Source organism: Lynx rufus, unplaced genomic scaffold (assembly GCF_022079265.1).
Source record: "Lynx rufus isolate CCGP_SWC_20201006 ecotype Redwood Valley unplaced genomic scaffold, mLynRuf1.p SCAF_5, whole genome shotgun sequence".
Taxonomy (NCBI): Eukaryota; Metazoa; Chordata; class Mammalia; order Carnivora; family Felidae; genus Lynx; species Lynx rufus.
Window position 1 is genome coordinate 132,970,205 of NW_025814867.1, and position 23,097 is coordinate 132,993,301.

The window sequence follows — 23,097 nt, forward strand, 5'->3', positions numbered from 1 at the left end:
AGCAGTGGAGGGGCAGATTGAGAGAAGGGAACAGGATCTGAAGCAGACTGTGATAGCAGCGAGACTGATATGGGGCTTGAACTCATGAAACATGAGATCAGGACCTGAGCCAAAGTTGGATACTCAACCACCTGAGCCATCCAGGTGCCCCAAGTATAACCTTTTTCTATAGAATAAGGACAGGCAAAAGCTTGTCCTTGGAGATAATCATTAGAGGCCTTGGCTACAGGGAGCAGAAGATCTAGGGGCTGGTGAAACAAGATAGGGGTTCACTATTAGCTTTAAAGCCTCATTATTTTCCTTTTCAATCACTTTATCTTCTTCTGTCTCCCTCCTCTTCATCCTACTTCCTTCTCTTCATCCTCCTTTCCTCCGTTTACCTCCTCCTCCTCTGCTTCCTTTTCTCCTCCTACCCCACCACCCAGTTCTCTCCCTCTCCCTCTGCTGGTTTTGTTTCTCTTCAGTCTTCACAGACACTGTGTATAGGAAATACGTGAGGAGTAGCTAAGATTTTGTCTTTTCTACGTTTTTGTTATCTTTGTACTCTGAGTTCTCTACAGGTCCACATCCCTTTCTGATACAGATACCTGATACAGAGCAACCAGGTAGAGTTTTCAAAGACAGGACCACTGCTGATGGTGGAAAAAAAAAAAAAAAGGAAAGAAAAATATCTGGTCACTTGATCTTCTCTCAGGAAAATGTCTAGATTATCTTGAAGGTTGGGACCCATGCTCTCACTGCCTGCGGAGCAAGTTTGAGCCTGTTTGAGGTGCTCTTTCCCTTTCCCCTTCCACTCCAGATCTAAAGAGATAAAGAAGGAGACTGGCTGTACAGCCTCAGACATCTCTAAAGCAAACATGAAGGAAAGTAGAAGTGTAGCCCACTTGCCAGGGTTGGCTTCCAACTCCCCAAATTCTCACCTTTATTTTAATTGTCTTGATAATACAGAACACTTCTTATTAGAGCAGAGATCAGAGTCATAAGCTCTTTCTCTCTTCTGACCACTCCAATAAACCTGACAGTTGTGCTTTAGTGAGTTTCATGGTTAACATGGATTCAGTAGCAAGTGCTGAGGTAGGAAGACCAGCTTCACCCTCTCCAGCTGGGGACAAAGGAGAGCTGGGCACACCTGTGCTGTAGGATAGCCAAATGAGTGACAGTCGCTTCCTAGGTATTAGCATCAGTCTGTTACCCAATGCACAGGCAACTTTGGCAGTGCTATGTAAATTGAACATTTACTCATGCTTTTGTATTTTCTTTATTTTAGTTTTTGTTGTTGTTATTGTTGGGGAAGGGGAAAAACAAGGTTTTGGTTCATGGCTACGTCTACAGAGAGGATCCATGTAACACAGAAGGTTAGTTAAGCAGTTAGCAGTTAGGGGAGCCCAGGACAGAGGGAAGACTTCGGTGGGAGAAAGAGGCCTGGCCAGAGACCCCTTAACCACTTCTCCCTGACCACTTGTAGTTGTTTACTGCACAAGTCCATCTCTGTGTATTGCTTAGAGGAATTTTGTTTGACTTGACATAGAGTTGTGGAAATACTTCTGATTCTGAAGCAGGTATCTAGGGGTAGGACCAGGGGGAGAAGAGGGAGGCCTTTTTGATTTGGCTGTCAGGTCTGTATGTTCCAGGAATTCCAAGAGGGAGTCTTGGATGGCATTTCATACAGTAATCATTTATCGGATATAGTCATATTCAGTGAGTTTGGCTACATTAGGTAGGCCAACTTGGAATCCAGTACCACCCATGCGTTATATCTGTGAAGATAGATGTGAACTCTTGAAGCATGTGTCATTTGAAATTATCTGTATATGAAACACCTTTCTTGTTCCTTGCTCTTTAGTGGCTTGTATTAATTAATAGTCCTGCTCAAAGCCATACCCTCTTTAGGACCAGCCTGGAAGAGTGGACTACCTAACATGCACAGAAACATACAGAAACCCAGGCAAAATGAATAATGAGTTCTTCATTTCCAGATAGTCCAAATTCCCAGTCAGTTAGTATTCTTGGGACTCAAGCACAGTTATATTGGAGGCTGTGCTGGATATAGAACAGCATGGATAATGAACTTATTGTGACAATTTGATTTCTGATACCTGGGAAGTAGACTGGCCTACGATAAATAAGGATGACCTTTAGAATATTATAGGGAGTTGATAATGATTACATCCTGGGAAAGGCCCAGAAAGGTTATCTCCCAACCTTTCTCAAAAATTGATGACTTGGGGCGCCTGGGTGGCTCAGTTGATTAAGCATCTGACTTCAGCTCAGGTCATGATCTCGTGGTTCGTGGGTTCGAGACCCGCATCGGGGGGTGCTGAATTAGAAGAAATCTTAAGAGACATCTGGGCAACTACTGTAGCCAAGTCATTAGGTAACACACCAATCTCAAACATAAGAAAAGCACCTTCTGAACTTTGAAGCAGAAGTTGGAGCACTCCTGCAGAACAACTTTTTTTGATGCTCTTTACTTCATTTTCTTTTGTAACATTTCCTTGTCTTTTATATCTTTTTTTTTCTCAACCCTTAGCTTGCCAAAGGGGTACTTGGGATCTCACAGACTGTTCTTTACAACAAAGATGGATACCAATATTTCCTAGGGCACAGTGGTTAAGAGGGATGTAATCAGAGGTGTTTATCTTAAGAAAAGTAGGTTCTGGCTAAGATACTTCATTAGGGTAATTGCTCAGTTTCAGATCCAAATTCCAAACCACTTATAAATAAACATTTCTCCTTGGATATCAGAAATGCATTTCTGTATTAGTTTCCTAGGACCACCATAGCGAAGTACCACAAACTGGAAGGCCTAAAGCAACAGAAATTTATTCTCTCACAGTTATGGAGGCCAGAAGTCTGAAATCAAGGTGTCTGCAGGGCTGGGTCCTTCTGGAAGCTCTGAGGGAAAATCTGTTCCATGCCCCTGTGTTCTAGGGTTTGGTGGTTGCCTGCATGCATAGCTTGTAGATACATCAGTTCCATTTTTGCCTCCATCTTAAAGTGTCTGTCTTTCCCCACGTGTGTCTTCATGTCTCCAAATCTCTCTCTCTATATAAGAACACCAGTCATTATATTTAGTGCCCTTAATCCAATATGACCTCATTTTGACTTGATTATGCCTACAAAAAGACCCTGTTTCCAAATAATGCCACATTCAGAGGTATTGGGGGGTTAGGACTTCAGCATATCTTTTTGGGGAACACAATGCAACCCACAACAATTCCAAAGCCTAACTCATGATCTTTTCCCTAAAACTATGTCTCAGACTTTCTATTCAGTTCAGTCCTTTATTTATTTAACAAATATTGGGTACCTGGTGGCATAATTGTTGGTGCTGTGAATATGATAGTAAAAATCAGCAAAGACCATGAAAACAATTTGTGTATGTCTGAAAGCATCCTATATTTTGTCATTTCCTCTCCCCAAATCCAAACCATCATCATGTCTTGTTAACTTTATTTCCTGAGTATTTTTCAGATTAATTCACTTCTTTCCAACTCCACTTTCATCTCCAGAGCTTACACTTTCACATTCTCTTGCCTGGACCATTGTAATAGCCTGATTGCAAATCACATTTAATTCTACTTCTATCTGATAAGTTCTACATTGCAGCTCTATTCGCTTCTACTTACCCCTAACACATACACCCTTCATGACTTCCCAGTACTTTTAGGATAAAGCCAAACTCTTAAATGCAGCCAGTGATGCTCTGGGTGTTTGTTTTCTGTCTGCTTGTCCAGCCTTGGCTCATACCATGCCTCACCCCTCACTTTCTTAGACCCAGCCACACTGGTTTTCTTTTAGTCTCTCAAATGTTAAAATGTATACAGATCACTTGGGAATCTTCTTAAAATGCAGAATGAAATAGATGAAGTAGATCTGTGATGGAGCCTGAAATTTCTGCATTTCTAATCAGCTCCCAGGTGATATGGATACTGCTGATCCAGGGCTCAGCTCTGAATCCAAAGGTCAGCCAGTCCCCAGGCCTCCTTTGCATATGCTTTGGCACATGTTGTTTCCCATTTTCCTCAATACTCTTTCCTCCTCTATTCACTGGAACATATTGTTCAGATCTTGATACCTTATCTCTTCTTAAGGAATTCTCTAATCTCCCCAACAAAGCCAGTCCCCTCAACCTTACTGTGAAATCTCATGAACCATATATCTCTCCTTCTTAGCACTTAGTACAGTCAAGTTCTATGTTTTCTCTGGACAGTTTTTTGATAAAATATTTATCTCTTTCACTAAATTATAGGCTCCATGATGGAGAGTCTGTATCTTTTTATTTATTTATTTATTTTTTTTTTAATTTTTTTTTTTCAAAGTTTATTTATTTTTGGGACAGAGAGAGACAGAGCATGAACGGGGGAGGGGCAGAGAGAGAGGGAGACACAGAATCGGAAACAGGCCCCAGGCTCTGAGCCATCAGCCCAGAGCCCGACGCGGGGCTCGAACTCACGGAGCGCGAGATCGTGACCTGGCTGAAGTCGGACGCTTAACCGACTGCGCCACCCAGGCGCCCCGAGTCTGTATCTTTTTCTGATTATCATTGTGTCCCCAGAGTCCACCATACACTTTTGGGCTGTCAGAATAGACATTCATTAAATGTTTGTTGAATGAATGAATGAGTGGTATCCAAGACCCTAATAGTCCTTCCCTTCATTAGTAGGGTAAAGGAGTGATATAATCATGCTGCCCCCCCCCCATGGATATTTAAACCCAGGGAAGAGAATGGCTTTGTCTCTCCCTTGGTTGCTGCTTCTATTTTGGGTTGCCTCTGATGATGTCAACAACCTTTGTATACACTCTGAGTTTGTTTCTGCCTTGCAGCTATTCAGTTCAGATGGTGACCTGGGGTTAATAAACTCGTGTCTTTGCAAGCAACAGACATTCTCTCTGATTGCTTCAAATAATAGGGACTGATTGTGAGGATGTATGTGAAAATGAGGAAGATGGAGATTGCAGCCGGACAGGCTGTGTACTCAGATAGCTCTACATGTCTGGGGTGAAATGCAGCTCTCCAGGTACCGTGTCCATAGTGCAAGTTGATTGCTCTTCAGTATATGACCCTGCCACTGAGACAGCTGACTGAGACAGTTACTCTTCCTGTCTCTGTATCACTCGGAGTCCTCATTTCTGATCTTGCCATCATGTGGTTACTTTCCATTACCAACTGCTTATTCATTGTTTTCACTGCTTCTTGGTCCCTATAGCATCACTGCATCTGCATTTTTAGCTTTTACTCTCCGGTGTTGGCAGCTCATATTCTCTCTCTCTCTCTCTTTTTTTATATGTAATTTATTCTCAAATTGGTTTCCAGCACCCAGTGCTCATCCCAACAGGTGCCCTCCTCAATGTCCATCACCCACTTTCCCCTCTCCCCCACCCCCATCAACCCTCAGTTTGTTCTCAGTATTTAAGAGTCTCCTATGGTTTGCCTTCTTCCCTCTCTGTAACTTTTTCCCCCCTTCCCTTCTCCCCTGGTCTTCTGTTGGGTTTTTCAGGATCCATATATGAGTGAAAACATATGGTATCTGTCTTTCTCTGCCTGACTTATTTCACTTAGCATAACACTCTCCAGTTCCATCCACATTGCTACAAATGGGCAGATTTCATTCTTTCTCATTGCCAAGTAGTATTCCATTGTATATATAAACCACATCTTCTTTATCCATTTGTCAGTTGATGGACATTTGGGCTTTTTTCATAATTTGACTATTGTTGAAAGTGGCAGCTCATATTCTCTGTATACCTCGCATTCAAGTTCAGTCAGAGAGCATTTGCGTGTTCTGCTTAGTTGCTATGGTCTTCTTCTGATTCTCATGCCACGGCAAGTCTAAGCCACTGACAGGCCTATACCAGATCTGTAAGTTGCAGTGATGTCCTGAAGATGGCTGTCTTCCTGGTCCCCAAGAGCTTATTGTGAAATATTTAGGAATTTGATGAGCCCAGTTGTTAAACAGTCAATAGTTCAAAAGCAGCCAAACTACTTCGTGGATTTCAGCAAAGGTTGAAACTCAGATGTCTTTTTTCCCCCACAGAGCCAGTTTTTCAGCATAATGCTGAATGGAATAGAGAACAAGGCTCACCCCCAGGAAGGACTCAAAGTCATTTCCCTTGTGTGGTTGCCATTCTGAGACTTCTCTAATGGTGACAGTGTAACTAACAAGTGCTCTGCCGTGGCTGATTCAGTCTCCCCTAATCACTCCCAGGGCTTCCTAAGTAAAGACAGACTTCTTTCACCATTGTCTCCACCTTAGTTGCTATTATATTTTTCATTGAGTTACCCAGGAAATAAACTCTGAGATAGAGCTTCATATGCAAAGACTTATTAGGGAGCACAGTTGAGTTCAATTTTTATGGAGGAGAAAAGGAGGTAATATTGCACAGAAGGAAGGCTTGAACTGCAATGCAGTCATCAAAAAAAAAAAAAAAAAAAGGCATCAGCCGATCCCATAAGAAAGACCAGTAATTAGATGGGGGATGCCCATTGGACAAGGTGGCTCTTTTCAGAGTGGTGTGAGGAACTTAGCTGAGAACCATCATTCCAAAGGGAATGAGTGCCTCGTCTTAAAAGGTCATCTGAATGGCTCACCCACATCCACTACATATCGTAAAATGAGTACTGCTCTGAGCTACCTGGGTTTGGATTGCTCTATTACACAACAGTAATCACAGGATCATCAGGTATGTGGCATCCTCAGTCTCTGACCAGGACAGTGGTATTTTCTCCATAGCTGCTTCATAAATGCTATAATTAAATATTCCAAAAAGTATCAAAAATTTAAGTATATTATTCAAACTTCATTAGGGAATTAAAAGCCTAAGACCTCTTTCTGTTACCTGTCTAGACATGTATACGGATGTAAGATTAGAGTTCAAGGCTTTTCTAGTAGATATGGAGAGTGCCAGGTCTTTCTCTGTTTTCTCCCTTTTTTCTTTTTCCCTCATATTATAGTCCTTTTGATCCAAACTGTAACCTTGTAGAAAGGTATCTGAAGAGATTGGCAAATAGGCTAAGAGTGGTGGTGTTTGGGGCTACTTTTCCTCTTTCAGAATGGAATGGAATCCTAGAACGTATGCCATTTGCCAGTTGGAGGATATGTTTCTTTACAAGGACAGAGAATTTCAAAAGTTTGACTTTGCTAAAAAGATGCTATTATCTGGTCTCATTCCACAGAGGAGAAACTGGCTTTTCACAGAAAAATTTCAATTGTTTTAATTGCACTGTACTGCAGTAAAAATGTGGACTTTGTGGAATGAAATATGGTTCTGAAATATTCCTAAATTGAATCAGACAATATACAAAGAGAACCTAACTTCTGCATACTGAGGCTTTGTCCCTATGAACCTTGCTATCGTAAATCTAATGTGGTCAAGGGGATTCAGATACCTCAAAAGCCTCGTGAAAATTCTTGGTAATTTGATTCATATTTTTGCATCCTTGCCCTTCTCTGGTATGCTTTTGGGTTAGTATAGAGGAGGATGATGAATAGATCAGGAAAAGAGTGCAGAGACATTAACTAAAAATTCTTGACTAGTTCACAAGACTAACCCAATCACAGTCTCTTCTGTGCATTGGAATCCCTGAAGAGGGATTCGATCCCAATCCCCTCTTTTACTCATGAGGAAAGGGAAGCCCAGAGAATTTAAATAACTTGTCCAATATCACATTGCCAGTTGTTAGCAAGATGAGATTAGAAAAGCAGCTATTGTTTGTGTTGTGACTATATCAACTCCTGCTTTTATAAACTTATTCTTCCCCAAATACTTGTCAGCCTGTACCTCTTGGTACTCACCATGCCAGGCACTGATAATCAAAAGATGAGTAAGATAGAGGTGGTTTTAGCCTCATGAAACTTACTCAAGGCAATCTGGTGAGACCGAATAGAATATAGTACTCTGTGGTGGAGAATGGAATTAATAGGATGGCAATCCAACTAAACTTTCCTTAGCATAGTCTTACTTACTGAACCACTGTTAGAGCCAGCCAGGTTTCCTCTAGGATAACATTCTGAGAAAAGGATGCTTTTCTTTCCTGCTTTTTAATAAAGAAGTTAGAGACTAAGTTCACAGGCTTTGTGTCTGTTACTTTGCTGCCAGCTTTGCCCTTGTTCTCACAGAAACCTGGAAGCTGGCTAGTTCAATAAATCTCAGTTCTTTCTGCTAGGGTTGATAGCCTATAAAAGGTTTATTAGCCTGTTTTTGTTATCAGGGAGAGTCATTTATTTACTCTGCTTCCCTTGGTTTAAACTCTTTATCAAGTAGGACTGATTGCCGATATGAGGCAAATAGAAAGATAGATAAGTTGATATATGAATATTTATAATTCCGGTATGTTGGAAATTGTATTTAGAAGAAGGCTCCAGGGGCACCTGGGTGGCTCAGTCCGTTGAGCGTCTGACTTTGGCTCAGGTCATGATCTGGCTGTGAGTTTGAGCCCCGCGTCAGGCTCTGTGCTGACAGCTCAGCTCGGAGCCTGGAGCCAGCTTTAGATTCTGTATCTCCCTCTCTCTGCTCCTCCCCTGCTCGCACTCTGTCTCTCTCTCTCAAAAAATAAATAAACATTAAAAAAATTAAAAAAAAAAAAGGCTCCAGAAGAATATAAGGCCAAGATACAGTCTGAACCATATCAGATAAAGGGTTAGTATCCAAGATCTATAAAGAACTTATCAAACTCAACACCCAAAAAACAAATAATCCAGTAAAGAAATGAGCAAAAGAATTGAATAGACACTTCTCCAAAGAAGACATCCAGAACCGACACATGAAAAAATGCTCAACATCACTCATCATCAGGGAAATACAAATCAAAACCACAATGAGATACCACCTCACACCTGTCAGAATGGCTAACATTAACAACTCAGGCAACAACCGATGTTGGTGAGGATGCAGAGAAAGAGGATCTCTTTTGCATTGTTGGTGGGAATGCAAGCTGTTGCAGCCACTCTGGAAAACAGTATGGAGGTTCCTCAAAAAACTAAAAATAGAACTACCCTATGACCCAGCAATGGCTCTACTAGGCATTTATCCACAGGATACAGGTGTGCTGTTTCGAAGGGACACATGCACCCCCATGTTTATAGCAGCACTATCAACAATAGCCAAAGTATGGAAAGAGCCCAAATGTCCATCGATGGATGAATGGATAAAGCATATGTGGTATATATATATATACAATGGAGTATTACCCGGCAATCAAAAAGAATGAAATTTTGCCATTTGCAGCTACATGGATGGAACTGGAGGGTATCATGCTAAGTGAAGTCAGTCAGAGAAAGACAAAAATCATATGACTTCACTTATATGAGGACTTTAAGAGACAAAACAGATGAACATAAGGGAAGGGAAACAAAAATAATATAAAAACAGGGAGGGGGACAAAACAGAAGAGACTCATAAATATGGAGAAAAAACTGAGGGTTGCTGGAGGGGTTGTGGGAAGGAGGATGGGCTAAATGGGTAAGGGGCACTAAGGAATCTACTCCTGAAATCATTGTTGCACTATATGCTAACTGATTTGGATGTAAATTTAAAAAAATAAAAAATAAGACAAGTTAAAAAAAAAATAAAGGTCAGCAAGAATTTCCACCCCTCCCCCCCACCAAAAGATACAGTCTGAACAACAACAATTGAGTAAGAACCATACCTAAAGACAAGATCAGACAGGAATGTATTAGGATAAGCTCTGTAGAATTGCCTATATTAAACTATTTTTTTTAAAGTTTATTTATTTATTTTGAGAGAGAGAGAGAGAGAGAAAGTACATGTGTGCAAGCAGGGGAGGAGCAGAGAGAGAGGGAGAGAGAGGATCGCAAGCAGGTTCCACTCTGCACAGCTTGAACTCATGACCTCTGTGATCATGACCTGAGCCAAAATCAAAAGTCGACTGAGCCACCCAGGCATCCCTATATTAAACTATTTTTAACCTACAAAAATGGCAGTGCTTTCTAATTCAACCGTATTCTATTGCCTGTATTGAAATCAGTTTGATTTAATATTCATTTATTTGTTTTTGAGCAAATGTCCTATTAAGAGCCTTAGGCAACCTTACCTCTGTATGACTCGGCTTCCTTATTTGAAAAATGAAGATAATAATAGGTTTGAAGTATGTACATATTTTAAAAAATGAGTTTATCTAGCCTGGCACCCACTGGCTTACTATTCAGATTCTCCAAGAACCTTAGGTGCCAGCCTCAGATGCTGGCTTATGCCTTTAACTTGTTCCTAGGATTACTGAGGCCTCTCTTGTTCAGTCTTAGTCACAGATTGAAGTTACTCTGTTTTAATCCACCTGCAGCTCAAATCATTGTCTCCAGCACATTTATATTGCATTTTTGTATTCAAGCTCTGCCATTCTGTTTTTAGTTTTTCATTTTCTTGAGGTATAGTTGACATACAGCACCAGATGAGTTTAACGTATATAGCATAATGACTTGACTTACATTTATTACAAAATGATTGCCATAGTAAGTTTAGTTAACATACACCATCTTATATACATAAAAAAAAGAAATATTTCTTTCCTTATGATGACAACTTTTAGGATTTTTTCTCTTAGCAATTTTCAAATATACTGTACAGCAGTGTTAACTATAATCATCATGTTGTATTCCTAGTTTTGTACAAATGTACAAAACTAGAAGTTTGTACATTTTCATGGCATTTATTCAATCCTGCTCCCTCCTGACCCCTGCCTCTGCTAACCATGGATCTCATTTCCTTTTCTATAAGTTTGGCTTTTTGTTTGTTTGTTTTTTAGATTCCACATATAAGTGAGATTATACAGTATTTTCCTCTCTGGTTTATTTCACTTAGCATAATGGCCTTAAGATCTATCCAATGGCAAGTCTCAAATGGCAGGATTTCCTTCTTTTTTATGGCTAAATAGTATTCTAATATATATATCACAGTTTCTTTACCCACTAATCTGTCAGTGGACACGTTGGTGGATCCCATGTCTTCACTATTTTAAATAATGCTGCAAGTTCTGGAATTTCTAACCTTTTAGATCAGTGGTTCACAACCCAGGCTGCCAGGATGCCAGTGGATCCACCCAGAGAGCTTTTAAAATGTAGTGATGCCTCAATTCCACCCTTTGGCTCTTGATTCCATTGGTTGTGGAGGTGCCAAGGCATTGGTATTTTTTCAGAAGCTCCTTTGATTCTAATCAAAGCTTGGGCCAAGAACCAAAGTGCTGCGAGAAATTACTCCGTGCTTACACACCTTTTTTTTTTCTTTCTTTTTTAAAAAGTAAGCTCTATATCCAATGTGGGGCTCAAACTCGTGACTCCAAGGTCAAGAGTCATATACTGTACTGACTGAGCCAGCCAGGTGGCTCATGCTTACACATCTTGATTAGTGTTTCTCCTCTCCCTCCTGAGGCCCTGGCATCCTGAGGACTCACTCCACATCATATTTATACTTTTTTTCTGGCTTTTGCATGTAACCTTTTTCATCTCCTTCCCAATCCTGCATCTGTAAATTATTAATGAAGAAGATGTTTTTTCTTCTTCTAGTGCTTCTTCTAGTGCTCAGGACAAAGCTGCTGGCACTAGAGGCTGGAGGGTACTTGTGTTTGGAGGGCTCAGGCCACTGCTGGCAGGACTCTCCTTATTCCATTGGGAACCCCAACAAATTTGGATGTGGCTTTAAGAAGTGCCAAGAGATGTAGGTGATAAGCCTCTGAGGTCTCCTGAAACATGCCAAGTGGGGGGCTCTAAGATATATCACTCTTCTTTCATTTCTCCTCATTCATCATCTGTATTACTTGGTGCAACCTGCAGTTCTGGACACAAGCCCTTGCACCATTATTAATATCTTTGCTGGGCTAGTTCCTCTCTTCTCATCTTGACAACTGGAATTTTATCCATGAGTTAATTCCAAATTCTATTCACTCCACAAGGCCTTTCCTGACCACCCCCTTCTAGTCTCCTGTATTATTTGGAACTTCCATAACATAAGGCAGCAGCCCAAGTAGAAATAACCATGGATTAGGAACCAGGCCAGACTCTAATTCTGCACAAACCAATACTGTCTGAGCATCTATGCTATAGTATTTGTTGACTGACTGACTGAATGGATGAATGAATGGTCTTGGGTGAAAAACTTTTCTGAGTCTCCATTTTTTAAGCTGCAGAATAGAGGGCCATTACAGAGAGGTGGGTTTTTTGTTTTGGTTTGTTTTGTTTCTAAGAGTGGTCCTTGCAATGCCTGTATCAGAATTCCTTGGGGTTTTTGTTTAAATGTTGAGTCCTTTTCTCCTTTCTGAATCAGAATTGCTGGAGGCCTGAGAATGTTTAACATTGCACCCCAGGTGACTATTATGGTCAATAAAATTGGAACACCATTGAATTAGTTGTTATTTGTTCAATGAAAGCGACATGAAGGCAGTCTACATGTAAAACTTTGGACATCATAGAGAGGGAAATTCTTTTTTGTGGAAGGTTGATGGAAGAGATCCCTTGGTTGTTAAAGTGTTAAGTAGTGGAAAGAACTTGAAATACTCCAGGAACATTAGGATCGTCTGCAGGTAGAAATTACGTTGGGGCAGAGTGATAGCGATGTATTTGAGTATCATCGATTCACATATCCTCCCTTTTGTAGGTGATAATTATGCATTAAATACCTTGCTCATTAGGCTAAGGCAAGCACTGGGGAAACAAGAGTGATTTTTGCCATATCAGCTCCATGTTGACATGGCTGTTATTATTACTCATGCTTGGCAGTGTCGGTTGCAAGACCAGGAACCAGAATCCCCAGGAGATAACTGAGTCCAATTTCCAAGATACTGACTGTGTTCTTACAAAATCTTGACTCTGCATTGCCACTTCTTTTTCATTTGGAGTCTATGGATTCTGTTTTCCATAGGAATGACTTTTGAATTTTATAAATGAAGTAAGGGAGACTAAGATTTTCTTTATAATGTTTTTTTTTTTTTTTTTTTTTTTTTTTTTTTTCCGGTAGCTGTCTTTGCTGTGATGTACCAAATCTAAGCAGGGGCACATGTTATGTTACAAGTTTTTGGACTGAAAAATCTCCTAAAGATATAAAATTACCAGCTGTGATGACTTTATTCATGCTTAAATCAGCATTCAGCTTCAGACGAAATTTCTAGTCATCAAAGAAAGAGCAGACTTGCTGTGATTCTGATTAATTGTCAGAGACCTGCTTGTAAGAAAAGCTGGCTTTTATTTCTGACTATATTACTGAACGCCTCTGTGATCTTAAGTATGCTTAAAGAGCTTTAGGATATCTTGGTTTCACACTCTGTAAAATGGAGATAAAAATACATTGCATACATCTTTCAGAAGTACCATGAGGATTAATGAGACAATGTTAGCAGACATATTAAAATCACCCAATTTTTTTTTTTTGTATTCGGACTTCTGATTCATTTCCTAATACTAAAAACAGGGTCATGTATTAAGAAAAAAAAAAAGAGAAAACTATGAAGGCTTAAGATTATAGTGAGCTGTAATAGTAATTTCCCCAAAAGAATGAACAGATGACAAGGAGGATTATTAAGCTCCTATATATAAATCTTCCCTTTTACTTAAATTCCATGTTTTGCTCATATTTTATAAAAGAATTTTTTACAGTGCTAGGAATCTTGACCCGTATACCAGCTGTCTGTTTAATTTTAAAACCACTAAAATGGACTAAAACCTTACATTGTCAATAATGATTTGCTTTACTTGACTAATGAGGGTGATATCCCTAAGCAAGTAATAAGCCCAGAGCCCAGAGCCCAGCCCTGGTTGAGTGTTGTTATCTTATCTCTGGACAACTCAGTCTCTGTTGGAGGAAATTCATGAACCAAAATTCATGGACTACGGGTAAGAGAGGAGCCATCCATCATCAGGGGCCCATCCATCATGCTGTTGCCCCACATTGTGCAGGGGGTTTGCCTGCCATGAATTTCATCAGTGGCTGTATTTCATAAGTCGAGCCTGGTGATCAGGCAGGGTCACCCTGAAGCCCCATCTGGAGAGTCAGGCATCACATGGCTGCCTGTCTCTTCTAGATTGATGGCTATCCCAGCATCTGTAGGTTTTAAAGCAGCTTAGGAAAAGCTGGAGGAGCAGCTCTACAGGCCACAGGAATTGTGGGCTGAGGGGGAGAAGAGCGGCCGGACGGGGAAAAGAGAGAGCAGAGAAAACAGGAAACAAAATATGAGAGAAGAAAAATATATAAGCAAAGTGGGGGAAGGAGACACCAGAATTATATGTAAAAGTGAGGATAAAGGGAAAAGAAAGCAAACCCAGATGGAAGGAAGCCAGAAAGATAATCATTTCACATTCACTGAGATGATATGTTTGGAGACACTTTCTCCACAGACTTTTGGTGTCTGGCGTGCGTGTGTCTACTTTCCCAGGAGCCTTTCGTTTTCAGTGTTTCTGCATATTTTCCCCACTCAGTCATTTCAATAAAGCTAGGCCAATATTAGCTCTGTTTTACATGTGAGAAGAGGAAGGCAGGTTTATTGTGAAGCAAATAAAGCTTAAGCTACAGGGCACTTCCCTAGCACAGGCTCTTTCCAAGGCTCTGGGAGGGGCCTTAACAATGTGATTATATCGTCATTGCAGGAGGAACCACAGTCCAGATTACTGTAGTCTTTTTTACTTTCTGACTTCTCCATCAGGTTTCACCTCCTGTCGGGTGACCTTGGAGTATTTTTGGCACCTGGCTGAGAGAAGTTGAGTCGAGGATGCATTTATGCGGTGTGGGATTTTTAGGTTATTTCCATGTGTGGGTAAGTTATTGCTAGCTGTTCTGGGGTAGGAGTAGCTTTCCAGACACATCCTATGGTGCCTTTCTTCTCCCGCTCAGTCTCCAATTCTGATAGCCCTTGGCTCTGTGCACAGTAGAGAAGAAAGAAGGCTTGAAATGAAGGGCGTCAGAAGCTAGTTTCGGGGGATGTTTTCCAGTCATCGGATGTGTAAGAAAGATTGCAGCAGACCATGAAAAGACCTGGAGGAAACTTAAATGGGTATTACTAAGTGAAAGAAGCCTATTTGAAAAGGCTACGTACTGTATGATTCCAACTATATGACATTCTGGAAAGGGCAAAATAGACCCAGTGAAAGATCAGTGGTTGCCAGGGGTTGTGTATGGGGGAGGAGGTGATTAGCCAGATTGCACAGAGGATTTTTAGGGCAGTGAAGATACTCTATGATATTATAATGATGGATATATGTCATTATACATTTGTTCAAACCCATATAATGTATACCACCAAGAGTGAACCCTAAAGTAAACTGTGGTCTTAGGATGATTATAATGTGTCAATATAGATTCATCCTTGAAATGAAAAGAAAAATGCAGCATTCTGGTGACTTATGTTGGTAATGGGGGAAGGCTCTGTATGTGTGGGGGTGGGGGAAAAAAGGGAAATCTCTTCTCTTTCTCTCAATTTCGTTGTAATTTTAAACTGCTTTAAAAATGTGTTAAAATTGGAAACCCAGCAAAAATACAAAAATTGCCAAAAAAAAAAAAAGTAAGCAGAGGGGATTCAGTTGTTTTTGAAGCCTAGTCAAAGTGGAGATTCCTTCTGGTCAGGAATATACATGATAATGTGGAACATATACTTATAGGCTACCATTTTTCTTCCTTTTTGCTGGGAATCCCACAAAATAGAGTTTATTATAATTGCTGTGTTTGTAAGGCAAAAACCAATACAAACAGCAAGTACAGCTAAGTGTGAGGTTGCTTTTTTATTTTATTATTATTATTATGAAATGTTTATTTTTGAGAGAGAGAGAGCATGCAGGTATGGGTGAGTGGGGGAGGGCAGAGAGAGAGGGAGAGAATCCCAAGAATCTTGCACTGTCAGCACAGAGCGATGCAGGGCTTGAACCCACAAACCATGAGACCATGACTTCAGCCGAAATTGAGTCGAATGCTTAACCAACTGAGCCACCCAGGCGCCCCGAAGTTGCTTTTTAAAAATGGATGCCAGCTGTCAATAGGAGAAAACAATTTGAATTAATCATGATAGAATTTTTTTTTCTTTTTGTCCCCTTTAAAAAATATTACAAAACAGGGCCACCTGGGTGTCTCAGTTTGTTAAGCATCCAACTCTTGATTTCGGCTCAAGTCGTAATCTCACAGATAAAGCTGTGCATTGTCTGCATTGGGCTCTGCACTGAGCATAGAGCCTGCTTGAGATTCTCTCTCTCTCCCTTTGCCCTTCCTTCCCTCCCTGTCTCTCTCTCTCTCTCTGTCTCTCTCAAAACAAACATTTTAAAAAATATTACAAAATTGTCATCATAGGAAAAGATTATCAAAGAGTATGCAGACAAAAATGTAGGGGGGAAAGTATTATAGCAGTGTGTGAGACAACATAAAAATATCTTATTATTCAGGATTTTGTGATATTTGTGGTATTTGTCAGCTTAACATTTTTTTTAGTTATGATTTTATTTCTCACTATAAATTTGTATTTTCATGCTTAAATTTGGATTATAATTGTATATTTTTCTTAAAGTATGTTTTGAAATCACATATAATCTTTAGTTCCACAAAACCTAGATTTGATCGTGGAGTAAAAAAAGGTCAAATAGATAGTTTTTCTGAGGTCACATGGTGACTGGCAAAATAGGCCATACAGCACGGAACAGCAGAGTTCTCTTCAGCCATCCGTCTATTTCTTTGGTCTTTCTCTAGTTTTAAGACAAAAGTGAAAGACAGCACTACCTTGAATGTGCAATCCAGAACACACACAAGCATTTAAATTGATGTCACCAAAAATAGAAACATCACAAGAATGTGACCCGGAAGGAAATGACTAATAAGTCATTGATTTTATTAAGTGGTAAATTTAGTTACAAAAATATATATATTAAAAGGTAAAACAAAGTATTAACTGAATTTTTTAGTTGTTTTCCTTTTATATAGAGATGAATAGAGAGTACAGATGTGTATTCAGCAGGCAATAGGAACAGTGCCAAACTTGAAAACAGGAAACCTTGATTAAAGACCCTGTTCTACTTGTAATGAGCCTGGTAATCATGGCAGATTTTGTTAATTGTCCCCAAAATTCTTTCCCATTTTCTTCTGTGTAGTACCCGTTGCTCAGGTATAGCCTCCCAGCTAGACAACATCCCCTAGTCTTCCTGTAACTTAGGTGCAGTTGTATGACTAAGTGTTAACAATGGATTGCAAGTAAAAATGTTTTTTTTTTTTTACTTGCAATTCTGTATAATGCTCTTATACAGTTCTTATAATATTCAAGAAGAGGTTGTCTGCTTCTCCCGTTCATTTTTGTTTCTTCCCCTGAGCTGGAATGCAATATTAGTGAGCCCATGTTCACCTGTAAGGGCAGAACCCAAGAGGGCAACAACATAGAAAGACCCTAGATGCTCAGACAATTCTGGACTGTGACATGAAAGAGAAATAAGTAGTTAATTTTTTTTTGAAGAGATGTTAGCTAAAGCTACAGTGGTAATGGTATTGCAATATAAAATGTATCAAATCAGCAAGTGCATCCTAAACTTATATGCTACACGTCAATTATATCTCCATTTTTAGAAAAGATTTTTTTCTGAGCCACTGTATTTTTGAAGTCTCCTTGCAAAAATAGCTTGTAAAAATGGTTTGCAGCCTAACCAACACTGAACTAGGAGCAAGTTACCACCTCTGAAAGCTTCCGTTTCCTCAAGTGTAAAGTGGGGACCATAATACCAATTCTGGCCATGCATGCAGCTGCTCTGAGTATTAAATTAAATAATGTAAATCAGAGATGAATACATTACATTGTATAATATAAAATATTATTTATGTTTGGGTGTTACCACTAGTGGGGGAAGAAGATGAAATGAGGTTTTATTTATTTATTTATTTATTTATTAAAAATTTTTTAAATGTTTATTCATTTTTTAAATTTTTTTTTTCAACGTTTATTTATTTTTGGGACAGAGAGAGACAGAGCATGAACGGGGGAGGGGCAGAGAGAGAGGGAGACACAGAATCGGAAACAGGCTCCAGGCTCTGAGCCGTCAGCACAGAGCCCGACGCGGGGCTCAAACTCACGGACCGCAAGATCGTGACCTGGCTGAAGTCGGACGCTTAACCGACTGCGCCACCCAGGCGCCCCTGTTTATTCATTTTTGAGAGAGAGAGAGAGACAGACAGACAGAGACAGAGTGCAAAAGGGGGAGGGGCAGAGAGAGAGGGAGACAGGAAATCTGAAGCAGGCTACAGGCTCTGAGCTGTCAGCACAGAGCCTGATGTGGGGCTCAAACCCATGAACCGTGAGATCAAGACCTGAGCCGAAGCTGGGCACTTAATGAACTGAGCCCCCCAGGTGCCCCTGAAGGTTTTATTTTTTATTTTCTTAACAAATTTTTTGTTTTGGAATAAGCTTAGATTAAGAAAGTAAGTGCATAACTTTAGTATACCTTTAGCCGGCACCCCCAATGTTAATGTTTTACATTCCCACAGCACATTTTTCAAAGCTAAAAAATCAGCATTGGTCCATTACTGTAAATCCAGACTTTATTTGGATTTTACTAGTTTTTCCACTAAAGACCTTAAATTTTTCTCCCAGAATCCCATTTATGAGACAACATTGCATTAATTGCCATATTTCTTGATCCCTCTGGTCTGGACATTTTGTTTTTTTCTTATTTTTCATGACCTTTACAGTTCTCCCCCCCCACCCCCTTTTTTTAATCACCAAAAACTTAAAACAGTTTTAAGTGGTATTGACTGGATATTCTGTGGAAAGTTCCTCTAGTTGGGTTTTTCTGATGTTGTTTTCATGGTTTAACAGTAATGATGGTTTGGGGGATTTTATTTTATTTTATTTATTTATTTTTTAAAATGTTTTATTTATTTTTTGAGAGCGAGCGACAGAGTGTGAATAGGGGAGGGGCAGAGAGAGAGGGAGACACAGAATTCGAAGCAGGCTCCAGGCTCCGAGCTGTCAGCACAGAGCCGGATGCGGGGCTCGAACCCATGAACTGTGAGATCATGACCTGAGCCGAAGTCTGAGGCTTATCCGTCGAGCCACCTGGCACCCCTGGGGTTTTTTATTTTTAATGAAAAAGGTTATGTAGGATAGAAAGGGGTAAGGGGTAAAAAAAAAAAAAAAAAAAAAGCAAGAGAGCACACAAGCGAAAATAATCACTCTATTTCAATTTGATTGCTTAATTAGCTCTAACTATTGTCCTAGTTAGCATGCCCCTGTGGCAGAGTAGAATTTTGTACATTAGCCTTATAAGGTACCTTTGAGAATGGCAAGAAGGTATCAGCTTCCTTCTCTCTCTTTATACCTCTGAATGGGCCTAGGTTGTCCATTTACTGTCCCTTCCTTCATTCTGGAAAAGTATCTAAAAAGCATAAGGTTATGATTCTGGAACTTGATGGCAGATGGGTATCCAGTGGCATGAGCATCTTGTCTCGTGGAACAGAAAATAGTCTTTTTTTTTTTTTTTTTTTTTTTTAGAAAAACTGTTCACTTACAGCCTCAAAGCCACAGTGAACTGGTTCGCAAACCCTTAGCATATTGAGAAGACTTTTTTTTTTTTAATTTTATTTTAAGAGAGAGGAGGGAAAGGCAGAGGGAGAGAGGAACATTACAAAGGCAAATATCAATTATAGGCAAGAAAAAAGATAAGACTTAGTGAATTTAAGATCTTGAAGAAAAGTTTCAATGAACAAGAAGGCTAAAATCTTTCCTTGGATGCTGAACTGTAGTCTGACTCCCCTCACATTATAAAGGGAAAGCAATATTTTGATTAGGACAGGATTTAACCTACATACTTCATTTTGTATTTACTTTTTAAGTTGATCACATCCTGGGCAAGAACCTGCTAGGCAATATTGTTTTATTTTTATTTTTTTAATTTTTTTTTAACGTTTATTTATTTTTGAGACAGAGAGAGACAGAACATGAACGGGGGAGGGTCAGAGAGAGAGAGAGGGAGACACAGAATCTGAAACAGGCTCCAGACTCTGAGCTGTCATTACAGAGCCTGACGCGGGGCTTGAACTCACGAACGGCAAGATCATGACCTGAGCCGAAGTCGGACGCTTAACCGACTGAGCCACCCAGGCGCCCCAGCAATATTGTTTTTAATATTTTAAGTAAAGATATCCATCTTGACTGCCATTAGAATTATTAAAAAAGGTTTACTATGTCATTTCTTCTCTGGCTATATAAAGTCTTGAGTATACAAATTATCATCAGCACACACACACACACACACACACACACACACCTATACTTAAAAAAAAAACAAAAAAAAAAAACCCAAAAAACAAACAAACAAAAAACCCTAAAAAGATAAAACTGGGAAGGATCTAATTTTAATTAAATTCCAGAGTCCATTCTTTGAAGAGATCTTTTGGCTAAAACCAATCCAATCCATGGATAGCTCTGTACTGTTATCTTTCATCTTTTTTTTTTTTATATGAAATGTATTGTCAAATTGGTTTCCATAAAACACCCAGTGCTCATCTCAACAGGTGCCTTCCTCAATGCCCATTACCCACTTTCCCCTCTCCCCACCCCCATCAACCCTCAGTTTGTTCTCAGTATTTAAGAGTCTCTTATGGTTTGCTTCTTTCCCTCTCTGTAACTTTTTTTTTTCCCCCTTCTCCTCCCCCCTGGTCTTCTGTTGAGTGTCTCAGGATCCACATATGAGTGAAAACATATGGTATCTGTCTTTCTCTGTATGTCTTATTTCACTTAGCATAACACTCTCCAGTTCCATCCACGTTGCTACAAATGGGCAGATTTCATTCTTTCTCATTGCCAAGTAGTATTCCATTGTATATATAAACCACATCTTCTTTATCCATTTGTATATTTCATCTAAGATCCATTCCTGGAAATCTTGTCTGGACTCAAAAGGCAACACCTCAGAGAATACTTGGTGTATATGATCTTTGTCAGCATCCACTTTTCTTTGTCTATACGTGGCTTCCCTCTGACCATTAATCTCCTGTTAAGCACTATTTCCCTATATCCCCATTTCCTCCCCCACCTAATTCCCTCCTTCTTCAAACTCATGTCCCAGTTTTCACCATGTCCTGCTGAGTCTGCTTCTTTTTAAAAAAAATTTTTTTTCAACGTTTTTTATTTATTTTTGGGACAGAGAGAGACAGAGCATGAACGGGGAGGGTCAGAGAGAGAGGGAGACACAGAATCGGAAACAGGCTCCAGGCTCCGAGCCATCAGCCCAGAGCCCGACGCGGGGCTCGAACTCACGGACCGCAAGATCGTGACCTGGCTGAAGTCAGACGCTTAACCGACCGCGCCACCCAGGCGCCCCGAGTCTGCTTCTTAAACGCATCTCAATTCCATCCATGTCTTTCTTTCTCTACTATTCGGGTCTAACACTACCACTTTTCTGGTGTGACTCTCTACTACCATTTTTCTTTCTTTTTTTTAAAGTGTATGTATGTATGTATTATGTAATCTCCACATGCAGCATGGGGCTTGAACTCATAGCACCAAGATCAAAAGCCATGCTCTTTGGACTGAGCCAGCCAGGCGCTCCTGTACTACTACTCTTCTTCTGGACTAATGCACAGTCTCCAGTGCAGCGGCAGTGATATTTCTGAGACGTAATTCTCTTTGTATTGGTTCCACATGTGGCTTTTAAGTAGCTTCATCCCCCGACCCGCGTAAGGGAAAAAAAAGTCAAAATTCCTGAAAAATACTGATAATAGATCTAGTCTTGCCAGATCTGGTCTACCCATGTTTTCCCAGCCAGATGTTTGGCATTTCCACCTTGTTGTTCTTATTCACCATCTCTCTCCTGCTTTCCTCCCTTATCTTGCTCATTTTTCTCCCCACCATTGACCCCTTGGCCATTTCTTTCCGTCCCTAAAAGATGCCCTACTTCCCCACTGACTCCCCAAGACCTTCACTCACTCTCCAAATCCCTTTTCTCTCATTCTTCAGGATTGCATGCCCCCACTCAGCCCCCAGGAGAATCTCCCTGCCCCTTCTTTTCTATTAGTTTAGGTTGGGGTTCTCAACTATGCATCCCAGACATCCTCATCTTCTTCTTTAATAAACCATCCTCTTTTGTAATCATGAGCTTGTTAAATATTTTGTAAATAAATACATTTCTTAACTATTTCAAAGAAATACATACATCCTAAAACCCTCATGGACCACATTATAGAGGAGTAGAAGATTCATCAGATTTGCAAAAATATGGCAAATAAATGGTAGCAGGGTCTAATACCTATCCCTTCTCAGTGCAAAAGTTTTCTTTTACTATACAGATATTATCGAGAACTATTTTGCATTGCACTCTAAACCTGTGGGAAATTTTCTTCTTAATTAGTATGCTCTGAATTTAATTTTCTGTACTTTCCTTTCCTATCCTAAGTGAGAGTCCATTTAGGAGCTCTCAGTAGGAGGAACTGGATAATGTAGTTGAACATGTTATAATTCTAATGGAGAGAGTCAAGCATCCTGGGATTACTCACAGAAAGTCCTGGCTATATCTGATAACAACCTTGGTTTTGTTACATGCCTGCATATGCATAGTTACATTCTTAAACTGATATCCAAACACAGTTAACTATAATAACTGTTGTGTGCTTCTAGAGGATGTAAATATATCATGAAACAAAAAATGTAATTGTGGATGGTAGGTAGCAATTCCAAAAAGACTCATAATCACTGATCTATTTCTTCTCTTTTAAACCCTTTTGTGTTTAAGCTTCTAACGTATCTCTACATAACATATTCCCCCACCCTCCACTTTGATAAATATGTTTGATGAACACTTTGAAAACATATGTATTTTTCCTTGATTATTTCTAGAAGAACAGTTTTCAGATTTTTAGTTATTAAAAAACAGCTTTAGTTTAATTCTGAAAATTTTGCTTTTGTAGCAAGACATCTAGGTGTGTTCCTTGGAAGCTACTGAACACAACTCACAACTTTCTGTCATCTGTATCTATTCACAGTGAGAGAAAAAGTGCCTTTAGATCTATATATAGTGTTATGTCACTAGAGATCCTGTATTTGATTCCAACCGAACATAGTAGACTGTGGAAAAACAGACAGGAATATCTTGGTATTTTCATTATGACTGTGATTGACTTGCTGTGGTATTCCATCCTCCT